General features: G+C 42.5%; 1 long non-coding RNA gene across 1 annotated transcript; it reads right to left on the reverse strand.

Annotated features, from left to right (window-relative positions):
* Nucleotides 1–1,168: 1,168 nt before the first annotated feature.
* On the reverse strand, nucleotides 1,169–5,824 carry LOC310839753. The gene is made up of 3 exons (XR_014561637.1): nucleotides 5,422–5,824; nucleotides 4,143–4,195; nucleotides 1,169–2,163 (listed from the first exon to the last, which is right to left on the reverse strand). It is a non-coding gene; the product is annotated as an uncharacterized lncRNA (long non-coding RNA).
* Nucleotides 5,825–21,499: the final 15,675 nt, after the last annotated feature.

The raw sequence follows: 21,499 nt of genomic DNA on the forward strand, positions 1-21,499 counted from the left end.
ATCTAAAAGCCCCTGCATCTGAAGACAAATTTCCTCCATCAATCAGAAAATCCACAAAAATGTAGATGCAGATCAGCAGAACAATAACATCTATAGGTAAAACAGCATGACTCACCAGAAAGCTGTTTGCTGCAGTCATTGTTCTTAATAGGTAAATCCATTCAGGAAGACTGTCCACTATGTAAACATCCTGGATGAGTCACCCTTATTGTGGACACGTCCCAATCTACTTCTTACCTTTAAGACTGGGGTCTTCTCTCCTGAAACCCTTCCCCTATGCGCAAGCACACCTACCTGGATTTTGCCCCCTTCTCATTGGTTATCATGCCAACTCACTGAGACACACTCTTGAATCCCCTACAAACCCTTGCAAGCCCAGATTTTAACCTTGCTCTCTGTGTGTGTCATCTCTATGACTTCTGTCTCTATATGCCATCTTTCTGTAGATCCCCTCTGGGTTTCCTCTCTGTGCACCCCAGGAACAACTTCAGACTTGCTGCTGGACTTCGAACCCAAAGCTCAGCGAAGGGTCTGTGCCTGTGACCCTGTTTTACTAATAAAGACCTGAAATCTCTTTGGCCATAGACTCCTGAGCAAAATGTCTGGGTCACTCACAGCTCTTTTATTGTCTACACTCACATGGTGTCAGGAATACTTTAGCCAGAATGGAAAACGAGCGAGGTCCCGACTAAAGAAGAATGGCAACTTAAGCTGATGGAATATGTGCAGCTTGCAGACCTAACATATAGAATAAGAGAAGAAGAAGAATACCGTATTGGAAAAGAGAAGATTGGAAAATGTTTATTAAATATATGGTGTGTACACCTGAAAATGTTGGCAGCATTAAGATAAATACAACAGTGTAAATAAGTTTTGATGGATGTAATAATGGAATACTGAATGGTTTGGTTTATGTAAAATATGCAGGGATATATGGTATGCAAAATGAACCATGGAAAGAGAAGAAGGGAAGATATTGATATTTTAAGGATGTTTAAGTAAGTATTCAAAATAGTAAAAGAGAAAAATTAATAAAAATTATATATATATATGGTATACTTTAGCCAGCACTAGAAGAGGTGAACTTTGCAACGCTCTCTGTTTTTAGTGCTATTCCCTCATTTTTAGTTTAGAATTCTTATTTCTTTAAGACAGAAGTGTATGTTTGAATATTCTTATGTGTGCCTGACACTGTACCTAGATATATATGCTGCCATGCAGTGTTGTTAAAAACTACATTTATAATTATCTTCTTTTTCTATCATCTTTGTTTGGGTATAAATCCCTAGCCTGAGAGCGTTCAGATACATGTAAATAGGACAGCACTCAGTTTGACGCTAGCTAAATATCCTTTTGGGGGAGCATCTTTCCAGGACCTATTGAATATCTTTCTCTTCCAACAAGTGGAGGTTTTTATCCAAGTCTTTATATATATTGGACTACAACTGTATTTTTATGTTTTTATTGTTACATTGCTTCAGGATGTTTTATGGGAAGCAATTCACAAATGAAAATGAATGAATGAATGAATGAATAAAAAGTTATCTATGTGGTGTGGGAGTGAGCCATGAGCGAACAGATTTGGGGCAACAGCTTCATAACAAGGGTAATGAATGAATTGGGCCTTTTTATTAATTTGCTCAAGCCATTCTGGATGTAGCAATACAGTTGGCTTAGTTAGCAAGTGAAGGGGAAAGGGAACTTTGGGATCACTTCATTTTGCAATTTTTTTTATATTCATCTGAACAAGCTGAGTTTTTCAGCAGATTCTGGCAAGTGTAACCAGTCACAACTCCTTTGACAAAGGACCATTTTTTAGGGGCTGAAGTCAACGCAAGTTGGTTTCTTCAGCTTTTTTGGCAAGCCAAGTCAGGTTTACGAAATTTCTGTCAGGAGTCCAGACTGCAGCCTGACTCATCTCCGTTTCTAAAGTTCTGTTAAGATATGGCAGGTCACATTTTCAAACCAATACTGCATTTGAGTGCATAAATCAGTGTCCCGTGACTAATTCTCTTGTCAGGCAGAGCAGTCCAAACCTCCTTATGCTGGGCTGGGCGAGGTGTTGGGCGAGGTGTTCCTCTACTCAGCTCTGCTGGCTGAACCTGCAGATGAGAGGCCTATTGGCAGTTTCCCCACCAGCAGGAAGCTCCAAAACAGGATGTTCTGAGGACAGAAAGGGAGCAGGGATGAGCCGGCCTAGGATCCTGAGCTCGCCTCACAGCCATCATACCATGACCTTGGCTCTAATTAGGAGTGAATCTGTCCAAAGTTTAAACTTCATTGCATGAACATTTTAACTAGGGCCTCACCTACATAAATTTGCCTCTCCGCAGAAACACTCAACTGTGTTATTCCTGCAACTTACCAAAAAGCCAACTAGGAGTGATTCTAAAATGCAAACAAGTTGCTTATCAGGGCAACAATGAGGAAGTTCCATACAAACTAGAGAAGCAAAAGTTAATGCTGATGCTATCTTTAAATTGCCCTGACTCTGAAAGTTTGTGACACCCAGTAGCACCACACAATGAGGCAAGAGCTGACTGCATGACCCTCAGGTGGGAAACTCGCATGTTGAGCATAGAGAGCCAAATAGATCCTCTGCTACTGGTTTAGAATTTAACCGATGGACAACACTACACTACAAAAAAAATGCCTGATTGAGCTTTCGAATGGATTATCCCTTAAAAACTGGGTACATCACGCTGCCCAACTGATGGGCAAATATGACCTCTCATTGACCAAGATCAAAGAACTTCCTTTATATTCACAGATAAATATTTTTAAACAAACTGTAAGGGCAGTGGCAATTAAAAACGACCTAAACTCTATGTACACATCCACATGCGCCCCATTATATTTTAAACTTAGAGAGGCCCACAAACAAACACCTTATTTTAATGAACTGACTTTTGTACAACTTTGGAAAGCTTTTACAGAGTTAGGATTAAATACAATAAACTCTGATAATAGAGATGGGAGACACAGAGGCATACCAACAAACAAACGTGTTTGCATTAGGGGATATCCTGAAGTAGAGAACCTTATGCATTATATATTGCACTGCTCCTTATATAATGAAGCAAGAGAATGATTTTTAGCACCTATAATGCCAAGGTCACCTGGCCAGAACCCCTCTGACATGATTTTATATCTCCTCGCAGACATAGATAAGTATGTGACCTGGTGTGTAGCACTCTTTGCAACTGCCGCTAGGAAAATTATATAGCAAATTATATAGCCAAGATAGCCACCAACTGTAAAGGAGATGAATTTATTTGACCCTACCTACATTCAAGCTATATTCTCTCTTTATCACTAAACTCCGAATATAATTGTACATTGTATTAATTAACATTATTTTTAATATATTAGTGGCCATGTGGTGATTTTAGCCTATAATTTTTATTGTTTAAAGTCTTAACCTGTATATTAAGGTACTTCTATAACTCTGTTTTGAGCAGGAAATGTCTTGGTAATCTACCGGTAAATGTTTTAAGTTTTTTGTATTAACCCAGCATATTTCCCAGCATAACTGTTGAATGTTTCTGTGTACACTGTGGCAGCCTTTGGCTATGTGCAATAAAACTGACTGACTGACTGCCTGCCTGCCTGCCTGCCTGCCTGCCTGCCTGCATGACCCAAACAAATTATGTTAATGGACCTCACTGGCTCTCATATTTTGCACTACCTGCTATGATTCCTGCTGGTACCTCTTTTTAGTCTTGAGTTTTGTTTTCATTTGAATCCTAAATCTCAGGCTCTTTGATCACCTTGGAAAGACTTCCTTTGTTTAATCAGATTAAATACTTTGTTAAGAATGAAATCTGATGGGATGCTTTGCTGTAGCCCTGTGTGTGGCTTCTTTAATTATATCTGATATTCTTGATATCAGTGTGAGATCCATGTTAAAAAAAAAAGTGGCAAGCTGTTGGTCTGAGAAAGTGACATTTGCTTACCAGCTCTAGTCACGTAATGTGGGCCAGGGCTGCAAAATGTTTTATCCTTGACACAGTCAATATCCATTGACTCCAGGGTCTATTTTTAAATTTGCACTTTCATAAAATTGAACTGAAGCCTCTTACGCTTGGTTGGTTGGCATCAAAAAAACAGCAGCAGAATTGCAAATTATTTTCAGTACTCACCTCCTTGACAATTACTTCTAATGTCTTCAGACATTATTTGTGTTTGGCAATACCTACGGAGGAAAGGAAACAGTTGCATGTGAAGAAGCAATATCTTTCATCCGGCTGTGAAGTCACTCTCAAGGACACTAATGACACTGTCTGAATGGTATACGAACCCTCCCTTCCTCTTGTGTCATCAGCACTATAATAAATTTTAGCCCATCTGTTTCAACCACAGTTCATAGGAAATATACAAAGCACACTGAAATGCAGTATTGCTGTAACATCAAATATGCAGTTCATACAGAGCAGGACTGTGGCACCAAAGTTTAATCACATTTTAGTCAGCACTAAAGTAATGGGTGTGACCTTTTCGCAGGACTATCTGGCATCAATTGCAAGTTTGTTTTTAAAACAACAACAACAACAAAACATTTAATTCTTCTGTATGGGGCCCAATGAGGTGCTGGGGCATTCAAACCATCAATGACCCAGGAGAAAAAGTTGTCTGAGCATTGTAGAAAAACTGTTGTACATAGGCAAAGTTGAGTGTTATAAAGAGGTGTTTGTGAAAAGCAATATGATGAGCTTACTAGAGCCTTGAGATTGTGTGAAGCAGCACTGCTTGGGCTGGATGGATCTCTATAAATATGGTTCATAAATAGCAACACCCTAGTGGTCCCGGGCCCTAAGGAAGTTAGATTGGCTTCAACCAGAGCCAGGGCCTTTTCAACACTGGCTCCGGCCTGGTGGAACGCTCTGCCTCATGAGACCAGGGCCCTGCAGGATCTGATTTCTTTCCGCAGGGCCTGTAAGACAAAGTTGTTCCGCCTGGCCTTTGGTTGGAGCCAATTTGATTCCCTCCCCCTCTTTCTTTTTTCTTTTCTCCTCCTGCAATGAGGCTACATTTTAATATTTTAATGTTTCAATATTTTAATGTTGTATTTTAATTTTGTTTTTAAGTTGTATTCATTCAACTTGTTTTTATTATTGCTTGTTAGCAGCCCTGAGCCCAGCCTTGGCTGGGGAGGGCGGGGTATTAATAATAATAATAATAATAATAATAATAATAATAATAATAATTCCCTCAATTAGCACAGTTGCAAACACACAGGTGATCACAAAGACACCACCCATTTCCATGACTTCTTTCCCTTGATTTGGGACGAAACTAACCCCTGCCCTAAAAGTATGAATCTCCAGATTTGAAACAATCATCAGAATAGTGGACCTGGGGTCCTTTACGCTGAAGAGTGGGATATACATTTCATAAATAAATGAAATGAATAACTCTTACTTTGTTAGCTAACTTGCACCATATTTATTTCTGTTGAAGATCTCTTGCAAGACTACGTATTCCTACCCCTGACATCTTTGTTAATGACAACATTACTAGACTCCTGGTGGGCTGAAAGGTAGACTGTAGTGCATATACAAAAATAAAAATAAAAGTAAATGAATGATTTAATAAATACTTCAGTTGGGCCCTCTCAGTTACTTCACGGAGAGCCCCTGCCTACAATCAATAAAATTCATATTTTCTCTCTGGAAATAAAAAAAGGTATATTTTCATACAACCTCCCTGACAAGACTCTATTTTGGGAGAAAGATGGAGAATGTTCTTTTGTGCACAAAATATGTGAACAGACCCTATAATTGTGCATTGCCAGAATCCTGTGTCCTCATGCAGCATCCTAAGAACAGCCACAATTCTGCTGGCACAGTAAAGGCTACAGCAAGGCTGTGTGAGAGACAGAGAAAAAGAGACAGTCAGACAGAGAGACTTTGTGTTGCTTATAAGAAGCCAGGACCTGTACGTATCTCAGTTATATTTTGCTAAATTGTGCATATATGCAGTCTCATGTTTAATACTGTCGAAAGGAACTCTCAGGTAGGAGTTCTGGGAAAGACTTTAATGAGCTGTTGCCAGTTAAAATACTCAAGACTGTGCTGGGTGGATTGTTAATCTGGGTATAAAGCAGCTCTTTATAAGCTTGGGTGTGTGTGGTTCCCATACTTGCATGTTCTTCCTGGTGCTAGAGCCTCTGAAAAGGAGGGTAGAATTAAGCCATAAATTACGTAGTTACTCTTGTCAGATACTTACATGGACGCTTCACCTTTATGCTTGAGATCTTAATCTGAATCATATTTTTAATTAATTAATTAATTAATTTTAACAATTTATATACCATTTGACTATGCAGTATACAGGAGATTGAAATGAGTTTTAAAATGAGTTAAAACTGTAAAAACTGAAATAAATTAAAATAAAACAGTTGTCAGGAGCTGTAGTCCAGGGGTCAGCAAACTTTTTCAGCAGGGGGCCAGTCCAGCGGCCTAAGGCTCCTTTGTCTTGTCTCTCTTCACTCCACTCTCTTCACTTCTCTGCATGTTCTGGGAGACATGGGAAGAGGGGAGCTGGTTGCAGGAGGAGTAGGAGACTTCCTAGATTCTTCAGCAGCATCTCTATCTCCTTGCCCCCACTCCTCTCCTGCCTCTGAGTTTGGACTGCTCTCTGCCAGAGCCTCTTCCTGCTCACTTCAGCTTTGACACCTCCTCCTCCCAGTCTGTTCCCTCTTCTCCCTCTGACTGCTCACCATCGACCTACCAACAATCCCCTGGCTCTGAGCCTTCCTCCCTTCAGAGTTCCCTTGGGGGTTCCCCCAGCTGGTGTCTCCCATCGCTCCCCTGCATCCAGTCAGTCCATGACAGTAGTGAACTCGTGTTGAGTTATGAGACCCAAAGGGTCTCCAAGCAGTCTATATTGGTAAAAAAATAAATACATTATACTATAGAAAAGAGGAGGGAGATCACATAGGACATTACTATTTCATACAGAGAAAACATAAACAAAAAATACCAGCATAAGCTCCCTCAGAACAGTGACAGAAAACATTAGCAGCCTGCAAACAATAAACAATGGTTTCTCTGCTTATCTTACTGGGCTGTATAATAAAATTGCAATGCTGTTGTCATGCTCCAGTTTATGTGGCCTCCAATAGCGTGAAGACAAAACAGCAAGCAGGTGATTGAGCAAGGAGGGCTGGGGGCCGGGGGCCAAGGCAAACTGTTTAAAGGAGGGTGGGAGGTGCTTCCAAAAATGGTTTGGCAAACCATTCTCAGATGTGCCTGCCCCTCTCCTTTAAAATAGGGTGGGGGTGTGCTGAGAGGAGGTAGGCAAGGGGTAAAGGGAGGGAGTTGGTCAAGTGTAAAGGGAGCAGTGGTTGGCTAGGTATGTGGGAAGCAGATTGGCAGGTAAGTGGGGTTGGTGAACAGAACAAGCAGGAATAACAGCCCCAGTACATAAAAGAACATAAGTACAGTAAAGCCCTTCATTAGCAGGCCCAAGGCCCATCTGGTTTGGCATCCTTTTCTCTCGTTGATGAACCAGATACAGGTGGGAAGCCCACAAACAGGACATTAACACAATAGCAGTTTCCCACCCATGTCCTCCCCTGCAGCAACTGATATTCAGAAGCATATTGCTTCTGATACTGGAGGTTGTATACAGACATCATGACTAGTCTCCATTTATAGTTTTACTGTCCATGAATTCGTTTGAGCCCCATTTAAAGTTGCCCAAGTTGGTAGCAAATTCAATAGCTTAACAATGCACTATGTTTCTAGATTAACTATACAGCAAGTGAGGATTGTAACAGTGGATTCTGGTGCCACAGTATGGTCTGTATTTTTACCTCATATTCCTGTTCAGAAGGCTCAACCAGACAGTGCATGCAGGTGTGTATAATATAAGCCTAACAACCTACAATAAATAAGAAAAGCCACTTCTGTAGGGACAAGCAGAATGGGAAAAGGTTTGTGTATTTGTGTGTGAGAGGGTATGTGAGAGGGGCGGGGAAGAGAATGCAACTCTTTATTTGCACATTGTTTCCAGACAACATCTCTATTCTTCTTAGAGTGGGCAGACGAAATATTTAGACAACTGAGAGACAGGAGAATGTTCAACAACAAAATTCAAGGGGCAATTTTGAGAACTCGAGGGAAGAACATTTATTTCAGCTTTAGTCTAAGCTATCCTTTCACACATTGCTGACAGACAGGACAGCATGCTCAGGGGAAATACACCCCATAATAACTGCTTGCTGCCACTACATCAAATCCTCCTTGCTGAGAGGAATGTACAAGGAAGGTCAGTGCTGCGGGCACCAGGGTAGAATCTTGCCCAAATCTGAAAAGAAAGCTCTAGTTGGGTAAAGCCAGTTAGAGAAGCGTGGAGTGGGGCTGTTTGTCCTGGCATGGCGGCTCCTGTCCCTGTTCTTAGCTAGCTCTGCCTTTGACACACATCTGGCATTTTGGCCTTGGGCCCAGAATCCCAAGTAATTTTCCAAACCCTGCTCCCTGAGTAGGCAAGGGGGGGAGTGTTGCGGGGGGGGGAGGAGGGAGATCAGTTTCCTTGTTAACAAAGGCTAACAACAGACAGAGCTTCCTGCTTAAATCTCAGTCCGTTACCCACCTCCTCCCTGTCATCTGTCTGCTCATAACTGCTGGAGGAGAATGCTGTAGCAAGTTCACCTGAGGGGGTGGGGGAGGAGGATAGAAGCAGAGCGGGAGAACTGATCTCTCGCAGCAGATAGCATCATCTTCCCTGTGAAATGAATGAGTCATCTCTGCAACACACTTTGCCTCTGTCAGCCACAGACACGGGGTCCCATTTCCCTGCCTGCGGAAGCAGCCCAAATGTGCATCAGCTTGACAGCACAACCCCCCCTCCTTTTGAGCCACTTTTTTCATTTGTTTTTTAATGGTCGGCACCTTTTATTTTAATACACACAAACACACACACACACACTCTTTCAATTATGTTTGCTCTTTTGGTCTGAACTAGTCACTTTAAAGGACAGATTATTTGTGCCTTTTATAGTACTGGCACCATACAGGGCCAGTAAAACAAAACACATTGTTTATTTAACTACACTAAAAAGGGTGCATGTGAAATCTAGCTGAAGTTCTTTACTGCAGTGGCTGCAAAGCTCTTTGCAGCTCTTGGCTCAAGCTGCTTTGGAAAGACAAGAATGAAGGACGTTTTTCTCCCAGCTTGCGAGTGGGAGAAGAAGAATAACCCTCTGCCTCACCCTGCCACCAATTTCTATCCAGCCTCCCCCACCCACATAGGCAAATGTGGAAGGATGACTCAGCACACCAAAGCAAAATATACTGAGCTGTCTCAACTCCAGTGTCCGTCCCCCCGCCTCCCCGGCAATCTTCTCCTTTTTCTGAGCAGCTGGTAAGGCCTGCAGAGCCAGGGGCAATGGACATTTGTTAGCTCCTGCATTTCCAAGCGTGAGAGTCCAAGGAAGAACATATGCCCTTGGCGTGAAAAGTTCAAGCGAGCCCTGCTTGGCTGAGGTCACAGAACAGTGGAAGAGAAGGGGACCGTGCCAATCAGCACTAAGTGACATGTGAATACCAGGAGATGAGATGGTGTTTAATGATGCCATTTCACATTTTAGGGCTGGAGTGGGCAAAGATGGGTGGGGGGTCCTCAGCAAGATTTGAAAGTCCATGAAAACTAGTTGGCAGGAGGGTGGGGTAATGAAAGAGTTTCAGTGGCCATTATTAGGAGAGCAAGGACTTTGCTAGACACATTATATACAACATAGGAAACATAGGAGCCAACTCCTAGGGGCCTTGGGGGGCTTTGGCCCCCACAATAAAATACTTGAGGGGGCCAGGCCTCCTAAAGTTGATGGGCATTGCCATTCAAATGGTGTGTGTGCACTGCGTCATGTAATTGATTATGTGACCGGGGCTTATCTGGGCCTCCACAATATCTTATTCAACTTGGTACCCCTGAGATACAAATATACTGTGAGTGAAGACTAGAGAAGAAAATGAGGTGCTAGACCAGGCTTCCTCAACCTCGGCCCTCCAGATGTCTTTGGCTTACAACTCCCATGATCCCTAGCTAGCAGGACCAGTGGTCAGGGATGATAGGAATTGTAGTCTCAAAACATCTGGACGGCCAAGGTTGAGGAAGCCTGTGCTGGACAATGTTGGGGGGAATGCCTGGTATCCCTCCTTATTACACGGAGTTGTTCTTGCTTAAAAGCGTCTGAAGGAGCGTCGCCACCATCTACCCGGACACTGAGGTCCAGCGCGAAAGGCCTTCTGGCAGTCCCCTCACTGCAAGAAGCCAAGTTACAGGGAGCTAGGCAGAGGGCCTTCTCAGTAGTGGCACTCGCCCTGTGGAACGTCCTCCCGCCAGATGGCAAAGAGAACAACTACCAAACTTTTATAAGACATCTGAAGGCAGCCCTGTTTAGGGAAGCTTTTAATGTTTGATGCATTACTGTATTTTAATATTTTGTTGGAAGCCGCCCAGAGTGGCTGGGGAGGTCCAGCCAAATGGGCAGAGTATATATAAATAATTAATAATAATAATAATAATAATAATAATAATAATTATAAAAGTCCACTCTTGAATAGTGTTATGGATGTTCAATATTTGTTAAGCTGATTGCTTGTTAAAAGAGATGATTGGTTGATCTTTCTTCGATGGGAGAAAATAAATGACTCATTCATTAAAAAACCACAAATCTATCTGCAAAATGGGGTCTGAGGGTGTGTGCTCAGGGGTACGTGTGTGAGAAAAGTAAGTAGTTGGTTATTTTTTTTTTCCCCCTCCTCCCCCACAACAAACACTCTGTGAGGTGAGTGGGGCTGAGAGACTTCAGAGAAGTGTGACTGGCCCAAGGTCACCCAGCAGCTGCATGTGGAGGAGCGGAGACTCGAACCCGGTTCCCCAGATTACAAGACTACCGCTCTTAACCACTACACCACACTGGCTCTCAAGTAGTTGGTTATTTGAATTAGGACAAAGAGATTGTTGTTGTTGTTTAGTCATTTAGTCGTGTCCGACTCTTCGTGACCCCATGGACCAGAGAACGCCAGGCACCTCTGTCCTCCACTGCCTCCCACAGTTTGGTCAAACTCATGCTGGTAACCTCGAAAACACTATCCAACCATCTCGTCCTCTGCCGTCCCCTTCTCCTTGTGCCCTCCATCTTTCCCAACATCAGGGTCTTCTCCAGGGAGTCTTCTCTTCTCATGAGGTGGCCAAAGTACTGGAGCCTCAGCTTCACAATCTGTCCTTCCAGTGAGCACTCAGGGTTGATTTCCTTCAGTATGGAGAGGTTTGATCTTCTTGCAGTCCATGGGACTCTCAAGAGTCTCCTCCAGCACCATAATTCAAAAGCATCAATTCTTCGGCAATCAGCCTTCTTTATGGTCCAGCTCTCACTTCCATACATCACTACTGGGAAAACCATAGCTTTAACTATACGAACCTTTGTTGGCAAGGTGATGTCTCTACTTCTCAAGATGCTGTCTAGGCCTGTCATTTCCCTTCTCCCAAGAAGCAGGCGTCTTTTAATTTCGTGGCTGCTGTCACCATCTGCAGTGATCATTGAGCCCAAGAAAGTAAAATCTCTCACTACCTCCATTTCTTCCCCTTCTATTTGCCAGGAGGTGATGGGACCAGTGGCCATGATCTTCGTTTTTTTGATGTTGAGCTTCAGACCATATTTTTCGCTCTCCTCTTTCACCCTCATTAAAAGGTTCTTTAATTCCTCCTCACTTTCTGCCATCAAGGTTGTGTCATCTGCATATCTGAGGTTGTTGATATTTCTTCCGGCAATCTTAATTCCGGCTAGGGATTCATCCAGCCCAGCCTTTCGCATGATGAATTCTGCATATAAGTTAAATAAGCAGGGAGACAAAATACAGCCTTGTCGTACTCCTTTCCCAATTTTGAACCAATCAGTTGTTCCATATCCAGTTCTAACTGTAGCTTCTTGTCCCACATAGAGATTTCTCAGGAGACAGATGAGGTGATCTGGCACTCCCATTTCTTTAAGAACTTGCCATAGTTTGCCGTGGTCGACACAGTCAAAGGCTTTTGCATAGTCAATGAAGCAGAAGTAGGTGTCTTTCTGGAACTCTCTAGCTTTCTCCATAATCCAGCACATGTTTGCAATTTGGTCTCTGGTTCCTCTGCCTCTTCTAAATCCAGCTTGCACTTCTGGGAGTTCTCGGTCCACATACTGCTTGAGCCTTCCTTGTAGAATTTTAAGCATAACCTTGCTAGCGTGTGAAATGAGTGCAATTGTGCGGTAGTTGGAGCATTCTTTGGCACTGCCCTTCTTTGGGATTGGGATGTAGACTGATCTTCTCCAATCTTCTGGCCACTGCTGAGTTTTCCAAACTTGCTGGCATATTGAGTGTAGCACCTTAACAGCATCATCTTTTAAAATTTTAAATAGTTCAGCTGGAATACCATCACTTCCACTGGCCTTGTTATTTGCAGTGCTTTCTAAGGCCCATTTGACTTCACTTTCCAGGATGTCTGGCTCAAGGTCAGCAACCACACTACCTGGGGTATACGAGACATCCATTTCTTTCTGGTATAATTCCTCTGTGTATTCTTGCCACCTCTTCTTGATGTCTTCTGCTTCTGTTAGGTCCTTTCCACTTTTGTCCTTTATTATGGAAATCTTTGTACGAAATGTTCCTTTCATATCTCCAATTTTCTTGAACAGATCTCTGGTTCTTCCCATTCTATTGCTTTCCTCTATTTCTTTGCATTGCTCGTTTAAGAAGGTCTTCTTGTCTCTCCTTGCTATTCTTTGGAAATCTGCATTCAATTTCCTGTATCTTTCACCATCTCCCTCGCATTTTGCTTGCCTTCTCTCCCCCGCTATTTGTAAGGCCTCATTGGACAGCCACTTTGCTTTCTTGCATTTCCTTTTCATTGGGATGGTTTTCGTTGCTGCCTCCTGTATAATGTTACGAGCCTCCATCCATAGTTCTTCAGGCACTCTGTCCACCAAATCTAAATCCTTAAACCTGTTCCTCACTTCCACTGTGTATTCATAAGGGATTTTACTTAGATTGTATCTTACCGGCCCAGTGGTTTTTCCTACTTTCTTCAGTTTAAGCTTGAATTTTGCTATAAGAAGCTGATGATCTGAGCCACAGTCAGCTCCAGGTCTTGTTTTTGCTGACTGTATAGAGCTTCTCCATCTTTGGCTGCAGAGAATATAATCAATCTGATTTCGATGCTGCCCATCTGTGATGTCCATGTGTAGAGTTGTCTCTTGTGTTGTTGGAAAAGCGTGTTTGTGATGACCAGCTTGTTCTCTTGACAAAGAGATAAGCAGAGAGAATTTAATGTCTGTAGCTAGAGGAAGCAGCTGGGGAAGAGGTTGTGCCGTTGCTTTGTGAGATCTGAAGCAATGTTTTTAATAGGCCAGTCAAAATGTCACAAAATACTGGGTGTGAGCTTTTGAGTTATCCAAAACTCTTCATCAAGCCAGATGGTTTGGGCGGGGGAACACAACCTGACTGATGTTGATGCCATAAGGTCTGAATCTGATCATAGTCTCTGATGGAAAAATTCATTGGAAGCCAAGATCCAAGTTTGGGGCAAGTACAATTTGGTGAGAGAACCCCAGCAGAGATTGAGCATGGCAAAACATGTAATGCTTCTCAATGTTAGTTGCTGAAAACTACGGGAGGGGTTCTTGTGTTTATGTTGTGCTCCCTGGTTTCACACAGGCTTGTGGTTGGCCACTGGGAGAACAGAATGCTGGACCAGATGGGCCATTGGCCTGATCCAACAGGCTGTTTTTATGTTTATGTTCTTAAGCTGCCCAGAAATGTTAGTGGATCGTGTAATTATATACCTTAATCACTGGTGCCATTGGACTTGGGGTGGAGTCAGGTACTATTCTATTCCTGTTTAAGAGAAACAATAAAGTTATTGCCTTGCTTCTTCACTGACATGTCTTGACCATCTTTCTTCCCATTGTTTGATCCTGCCCCTAGAGGTGAATGTTGTTTTCAATAGCTAAAATGGCTTCCAACATAATAATGCTGACTGCTTGAGGCAATGCAGAGTCCCTTGACAGTGTTTTCTTTTTAGTGCCGATCTTTAAAGCTTACTGTGACTCATTCCCCATGCCAAAATAATGCTAATATGTATGTGACAGCAGAAAACATTCCCACATAGCAATCAGGCAGCGTACATTGTATATTCTAAGAGCTCCTTTTCTAAGGCCATGCTGCTTTTCCCTTTGGACCCCTACTATACCTCTCTCAGAGGCTCAATGGCTGTGCTCCTAACTTACATTTGATCTTGTCAAGCAAAGGCAGGAAGTGTCAGGTTGCAACGTACATGTGTGACAGAAAAGAGGAACAGATGCCAACTGGAAAGGGATAATATAGGAAGCTGCTCTACAGCAAGTTATACCATTAGTCCATCTAGCTTAATATTGTCAACCTGAACTGGCAAAGGCTCCCAGCCCTATTTAGGGACACCAGGGATTGAATATGGAACCTTTCACATGCAAAGCATTTGCTCTGCTACTGAGAGAGGGTTCTTTTCCTGTGTTGCTTGAGTGGGATGGTGGATGTGCACAATGCATGTATCTGAGCTACTTGGCTTCCAAAGCAGAAACATTTGAGAATGGTCCCTTTCTTGAAAATGGTACTGTTTGAGCCTCCTCCCAGAAGAATCGATGACACAATTTCTCAGGATGCAGCCATGGGGTAATTAGCATCTTTGTTATTATTATCCCTTAGGTAGTGTATAGTTGTGGATCATTTGCAGGGAACCAGGTGCACAGAGGTACACTTAATACCCGGCGGAAAGGCCTTTATTTCTTAATGATCATTACAATTGGCTCTTGAGGAATCGCTGAGAACATTAGGAGAGGCAATCATGTTGGATAGCTGCTCTGGGGTGAATGGAGCTGAGCCTTATTAAATCTTAATGCGAGCTTTATTCCTGGGAAATGTATAAAGCAATTAGGTAGAAAATTCTCATGATTTAATTAGAAAAATGTCTGGGAAATGCTGTGCCACGTGGGAAATGCTGTGCCACGTGATCCTATTCTCAAGAGGGAAAGGCCAAATCTTGAAACACAATATCTGAAAAGGAGAGTGGAAATTTAACTACTCCTTCCAATAAAGTTGCAAGCTCATCAGATCGCATCCAGCCTAAAGATAGTAAGTGGGAAGCATTTGAGCACACCCTCTTGAATATTCTTTCCCCAAAGATGCAGCTCCTTCCTCATAGCTATAGGCTAGCTAAGATGGCATTTTGGTGCCTTCGGGACCAGTTGAGTGGTCTATTTCTCCTCCTCCTCACCTCACCCTCTTCATTCACAGTGATGATCTTACAACCACTCCCCAGCCATTCACAGTGCCTATTTGCGGTAGTATTTGGAAACTACAGGTCTCCTCCAAAGCAAGCAGAGAAGAAAGGACCTGGTGGTACTATTTGGGAACTCCTGCATTAGGGAAAGAGACATGGCTCAGTGGTACAGCAAATATTTTGTATGCAGAAGGTCCCAGGTTCAGTCCCTGGCATGTCCAGGTAGGTCTGGGAAATTTCCCTGTCTGAAACCCTGGAAAGTCATTATGGACAGTACTGAGCAGTGGTCTGACTTCATATACATCAGTGCCTTGTGTTTCTGCCCGGTCTATATCGTAATTTTCCCATGGAGCTAGAATGTGGTTGCTGTTCTTTAAATCATAGGGAGGAATTCAACATCATCAGCACAAGCATTCCTTCTTGCCTGGCAGAATGACCCTCCCTCTCTCCCCACTGCACGCTGTTCTGGGGACTCTCCTGCTTCCCCCAGAGCCGATGGGAGGAGGAAAGGGGAGCAAAGTCCCATTGCATTATCAGTGACACACTGTTGTTGGGGCTATGTAGGGGAGATGTTGGGGAGTGGTAAGATGTGAAAGAATCTGCAGTGATGGTAGTTGTGGGGAGAGAGGGTGGAACTGGATGGCCATAATCTCACACAGCATTAGGCATGTTTCAGTCCCTTGATCTGAATGTCCTTAAGCATCTCTATGGGGTCGCAGTCATCAATTTTGTAGGTCTTTTCAGCTCTATGATTTATGAACTGTTAATGAGACCTCTCTAGTTCTTGGCCATACTTTTTACTGATTGTGTGGTGAAGCACTAGCCCTGCGCAGACAGACCCCACAACAACTATATTTAACTGTAATGCCTCTCTTTTTGGAGTGTAATGAAAACTTTAAAGGCCAACACATTTTGTGTGGGCCAGAATCTAGAGAACTGGAGTTTGGGGGCATGTCTTAATGTAGGGTGGCTATATTTCAAACAGCAAGAATATGGACAGAAAAGTTGTTGAGCTGTTTTTGGCAAAGTTGTTGAGTTTTTGGGGAAACCGGTCAAAGCAACACTGCCAACATGGGCTGCCATATGTCTGGATTTCCCTGGCCCCCCTTTTTTTACTGATTTCCATCCAGACACTGCTGCCGACTGCAGTATTCTGAATATGTCCAGGAATTTCTGGACATATGGAAACTCTACTTAACTCTACTTCTTATAGATTAAGCTCATCCCACCGATGGCATTTATATCTCAGTCTGTTTCTGCTCTGCACTGTCAGCAAACGAAAGATAAAAAGGTGGAAGATGACTGATTGCTGAGTCATCCTTTTCTTTTGCTCCACTTCCTGTCACCTGCTACTACTACTACTGTTAATCCAGGAACTTTGAGTTCAGCCTAGAAAGGCAGAGGTATTTATTCTTCCTTGCAGGCAGTATTTCACGCTGTGCTGACAGACTGCAGCATGCAAGCTGTGTACTAAGATGCCATCTTCTGGAAGCTGACAGTTGCGAGTGAATTAATTGTGACAGGAGAAGAAACTCTGCAGACTGGCTAAGGCATCAGGAAGAAGTAAAGGGTTGTCTCCAGGAGCTGTTGGTGCTCTTTTCCTTTTGTAGCGAATAAGCTGAGCTTCATCTTAGACCACTTTAGCTTATGGGTGATGAATCAGCATGAACACTAAAGATTGCGTGGACATGTAAACACAAATCAGGACTCAAAATGATTTTTCCTCTTGTGGTTTGAGCCCAGCTTCTCTCTGAATTTGCGACCCATTTGATAGATGCACTGGCCAATGAATCACATTCTGGCTCCTTATTCTTTTTACTCAAGTTTCATGCAATCTGTCCAAATTTTAATTTGTTTACTGTTATTAAATGTAATGTACCTTCACCCTCTTCTTCTATTTTCCTTTAAGGGCAGAATAAAATTTTGAAATGTGGACAAAAATTTATTTGTAGAAGAAAGAGGAAGTTAGTAACATCAGCCATTCCCAACCAATCAGTGCTACCCACCACTTGTTTCTGCAAAAACCAGAAATTATGTTTCCCCCCTTGAACTTGATTTCAGGGAGTACTTCTTAGACTCATAGAATCATAAAGTTGGAAGAGGCCGTGAGGGTTCTGAACAAAGCATGGTGGATGCTTCCACTGTGGGCTCACTGCTACAATGTGCACATTGAGATTAGGCACAGGGGAGAAATGCTATTCAGTTCCAATTTAAAACATATATCTAATTCTCACAATATACCTAATTCTCACTTTCCAAAAAAAAATATTTGAACTGAAGCACAGCCATCCTTTCAAATTTACACATTCTGAATTATGCAGTGCAGTTCTCCAGCAAAGTAATGTGCATAAAAATACATATACTAGGATAAAGTGTTATTATATTAATTTGCAAAAATGTGTATTTTAGGGGAAAAATGTATTAAAAACTGCATATTAGGAGCAATTAGCACTAAATTGCTGTTGAATTTTCACTTTAAAAAAAATTGCAAACTGATATGGAAATGTGGACAACTGAACTTAAGAATGGGAAAATGAGAAAATATTCAACTGTCCTTAATATAGACACATCTTACAATACAAAGGAATGGCTAATGTGCATTCAATTTTCAAAAAGGATGGTTTAACTTCCTTTGGAAAAACCACTCTTCTCATCTCAGTGCCTCCAGGTGTCCTACTGCAGATGTCTGTAAATGAATAAATCTTATCCATCTACTCCCTATTGAACTAGCTAAGTTCTTTCAAGGCAGATAAGTACATAAGAGACACTACCAGATTATGCAGCATCTTAATACTCCCCCCCCCCCAATCTTGACCAAAGGGATTTGAAGTTCCAAAAGCAATGGAGCATCCATCGCCCATGAATTCTGCTGTGATCACATTCCACCATGCCTGGTACTGAATTAAAAGATGTAGCAAAATGCTCTTCTCTTTAAGAATTATATAATGGTTTGGGCCAATTCTATGGGCAGAATCACCAAGCAGATTCACAGCTATGTTGACAAGGCACTAGCAAAACTGAAATGTCTGCTGCCAGTTTTTTCAGACACGACAAATCCATTGTTTTGTGTTATGAGAACAAGTGACAGTGATCCTTGGACTCACATGCTTTCCCCCAACTTATACAGCGTGGTCACAAGGAAATAACCAGAAGCTTCCACTCCACTTTTAGATTAACCTCAGTTTGCTATGATGTCTAAATCCAGACAAATGGTGGTTAATTGGTACTATAGTCTGTTGAAACAAGCTGACTTCAGACCATTATCCATGGAACTGAGCTGTTTCAACTAGTCATAGTTATGATCCATCATATTTTAGGGTTCAGAAAATACACTAAACGATGTTTAAGCAGAAGTGATCTTGCTGGAGGGGAGGAAGAGGACTCATGAGCCTAGGCTCACCGAGATTTGTTCTCATAACACTAAAACACTCGGTTTAGTGTTGTGTCTAAACTCAGCCAATAATAGGGAAAAGTTAATGTAATTCTTAAGCATATTTAAAACTTAATGCAGCAGGCAGAGGAAGCTGGTAGAAAGCCTGTTCAGATGAGTCACCTTATATATGTGAATAAATTACTAAGCAATTAGTGAGGAATATACTGTGAAAGATAATGACTTGGGTTAATAGATGCTGGCATGGCCAATTACAGAGGCCCCTGACCCAGGAGCACACCAAAATGATAAATTAACTTTGAGTCTCAATACCTATCAGAAGACATAGGCTTCTTGTTGTTATCTGACATTTCCACAAATTTCAACAAGTAAAATTCTGGTAATACCAGGAAGTAGAATTCCACAGTTGTTGCTAGCTAAAGATCTGTCTCAGGCACAGAGAATGTGGTACTCTCCAGATTTTGCTAGACTATAACTCCCAGCACCCCTGACCATTAGCTATGCTGGCTAGAGCTGATAAACATCTGGAGGACACTACATTTCCTACCCCAGTTGCTATCTGCAACATGGTCAAAATACACCCCTTTTTAAAAGTTTAATAGTAATCTCCTTCAAAATTATTATTTATTAAATTTGTATACCGTCCTTTATCTGTAGATTTCAGGGCAGTTCACAACATAAATACAAGCTAAAAGACACAACATACATAATAAAAACTAGAACAAAAACAACAACCTAATAACCCTTAAATATGGCTGCATTCAGACAGCATTTTATTTTTCCTGATATTTCATTACTGGATAATTTTATTTTATGTGATCTTTCACATGACAGAAAAGCCACTTCTCAATATCTAGTGGAATCTAGCAGACGTTTAGCATTTCTTTCCATAAGTACTGGAAAAATCCATTTGCAACTCCATTAATCCAGAAAATTATGGGTGTTTTGCATTGTATTTCTCCCGCAAATTTCATGGGTCACGTCACCACTGCTCACAGGGCAAAAATGGAGGTTGTATTCCAACATACAGTTATTTCATGGGGGAGCAGAACCACCCATGACATGTCCAGTAACATCCGCTCTTGGTGTTGGCAGTAACTGGAAACAGCAAACATACTGCGGTGGAGATGGTGGTGGGAAAGCAAAGGGAAGAGATGGAAGCTCAGCAAGTCTAACAAGGCCCATGAACTGCCTATAAGAAACAAAGATCCCTCCTTTGGCTCTCTGGTGGGATCACACTCTGGTATTATGACACATCCTGATTCACAGGAGCACAGAGGTGTGTGTGTGTGTGTGTGTGTGTGTGTGTGTGTGTGTGTGTGTATAGAGTTCCACTCCTGAAACAGGGCTTCCTCTTCCTCCCACTACATGCTCTCAAATCTGCTCCAACCCTCTAGAGCAGCTTTTGAAGGTGTGCCCAAGAAGTGAACTGGGGGAGAAGAAAGGAAAGAGGGCTTTTAAGATTCTGGTGAACTGTTAATGTGTTCTATCAAAGGTGGCACAGGGAATGCAGCCATGTTGACCAGCTCTGCCCCCAGTGCATACTCTCCTGCTTGCCTCACCCCTTCCATCTGCAAGTATATGTGGCCATATTCACACCATGTATTTAAAGCACTAGGATACTGCTTTAAATAGTAATGGCTTCCCCCAAAGAATTCTGGGAGCTGTCGTTTGGTAAGGGTGCTGAGAATCATTAGAAGACCCTTATTCCCCTCCCAGAGCTTCAATTCCTGGAGTTCCCCGTGTGGAGGGATTGATTTGTTAAACCACCTTGTGACTTGTAGCTCTGTGACAGCAGTAAAGGTAAAGGTAAAGGTAAAGGGACCCCTGACCATTAGGTCCAGTTGTGGCCGACTCTGGGGTTGCGGTGCTCATCTTGCTTTATTGACCAAGGGAGCAGGTGTACAGCTTCTGGGTCATGTGGCCAGCATGACTAAGCTGCTTCTGGCGAACCAGAGCAGCACATGGAAACGCCGTTTACCTTCCCGCCAGAGCGGTACCTATTTATCTACTTCCACTTTGACGTGCTTTCAAACTGCTAGGTTGGCAGGAGCAGGGACCGAGCAACGGGAGCTAACTCCATTGCAGGGATTCGAACCGCCGACCTTCTGATCAGCAAGTCCTAGGCTCTGTGGTTTAACCCACAGCGCCACCCGCGTCCCTTGTGACAGAAGTAGGGTCTCCTAAAAACTCTCAGCACCCTAATGAAGCTACAGCTCTCAGAATTATTTGGGGGAGGACATGCCTGTTTAAGGCAGGATCATATATTAAATGTATGGTGTGAATGTGGAAGGAAGGGCTAAGAGCCTAAGAAGAGCCCTGTGTGACTTGGACCGATCTAATCTGATTTCTTTCCGCAGGGCCTGTAAGACAGAGTTGTTCCGCCTGGCCTTTGGCTTGGAGCCAATTTGATTCCCTCCCCCTCTTTTTTCCTCTCTTTCTTTTCCTTCTCCTCCTGCGATGAGGCTATATTTTAATATTTTAATGTTCCATTATTTTAATGTTGTATTTTATTTTTGTTTTTAAGTTGTAATCATTCATCTTGTTTTTATCATTGCTTGTAAGCCGCTCTGAGCCCGGCCTTGGCTGGGGAGGGCGGGGTATAAATAAAAAAATTATTATTATTATTAATCCAATAGCCTGTTTCTCACAGTGATCATCTAGTTGCCTATGGGAAGGTCACAAGCAGGACATAAGGACAATTGCCCTCTCCCACAGTTGTTCTTCAGTAACTGGCATTGAGAGACCTACTACCTCAGATGAAGCAGAAAATATACAGCTATCGTGATAAGTAGCCATCCAAGTTGG

This window comes from Podarcis gaigeae (assembly GCF_964106915.1).
Source record: "Podarcis gaigeae genome assembly, chromosome: 2".
Lineage (NCBI taxonomy): Eukaryota > Metazoa > Chordata > Lepidosauria > Squamata > Lacertidae > Podarcis > Podarcis gaigeae.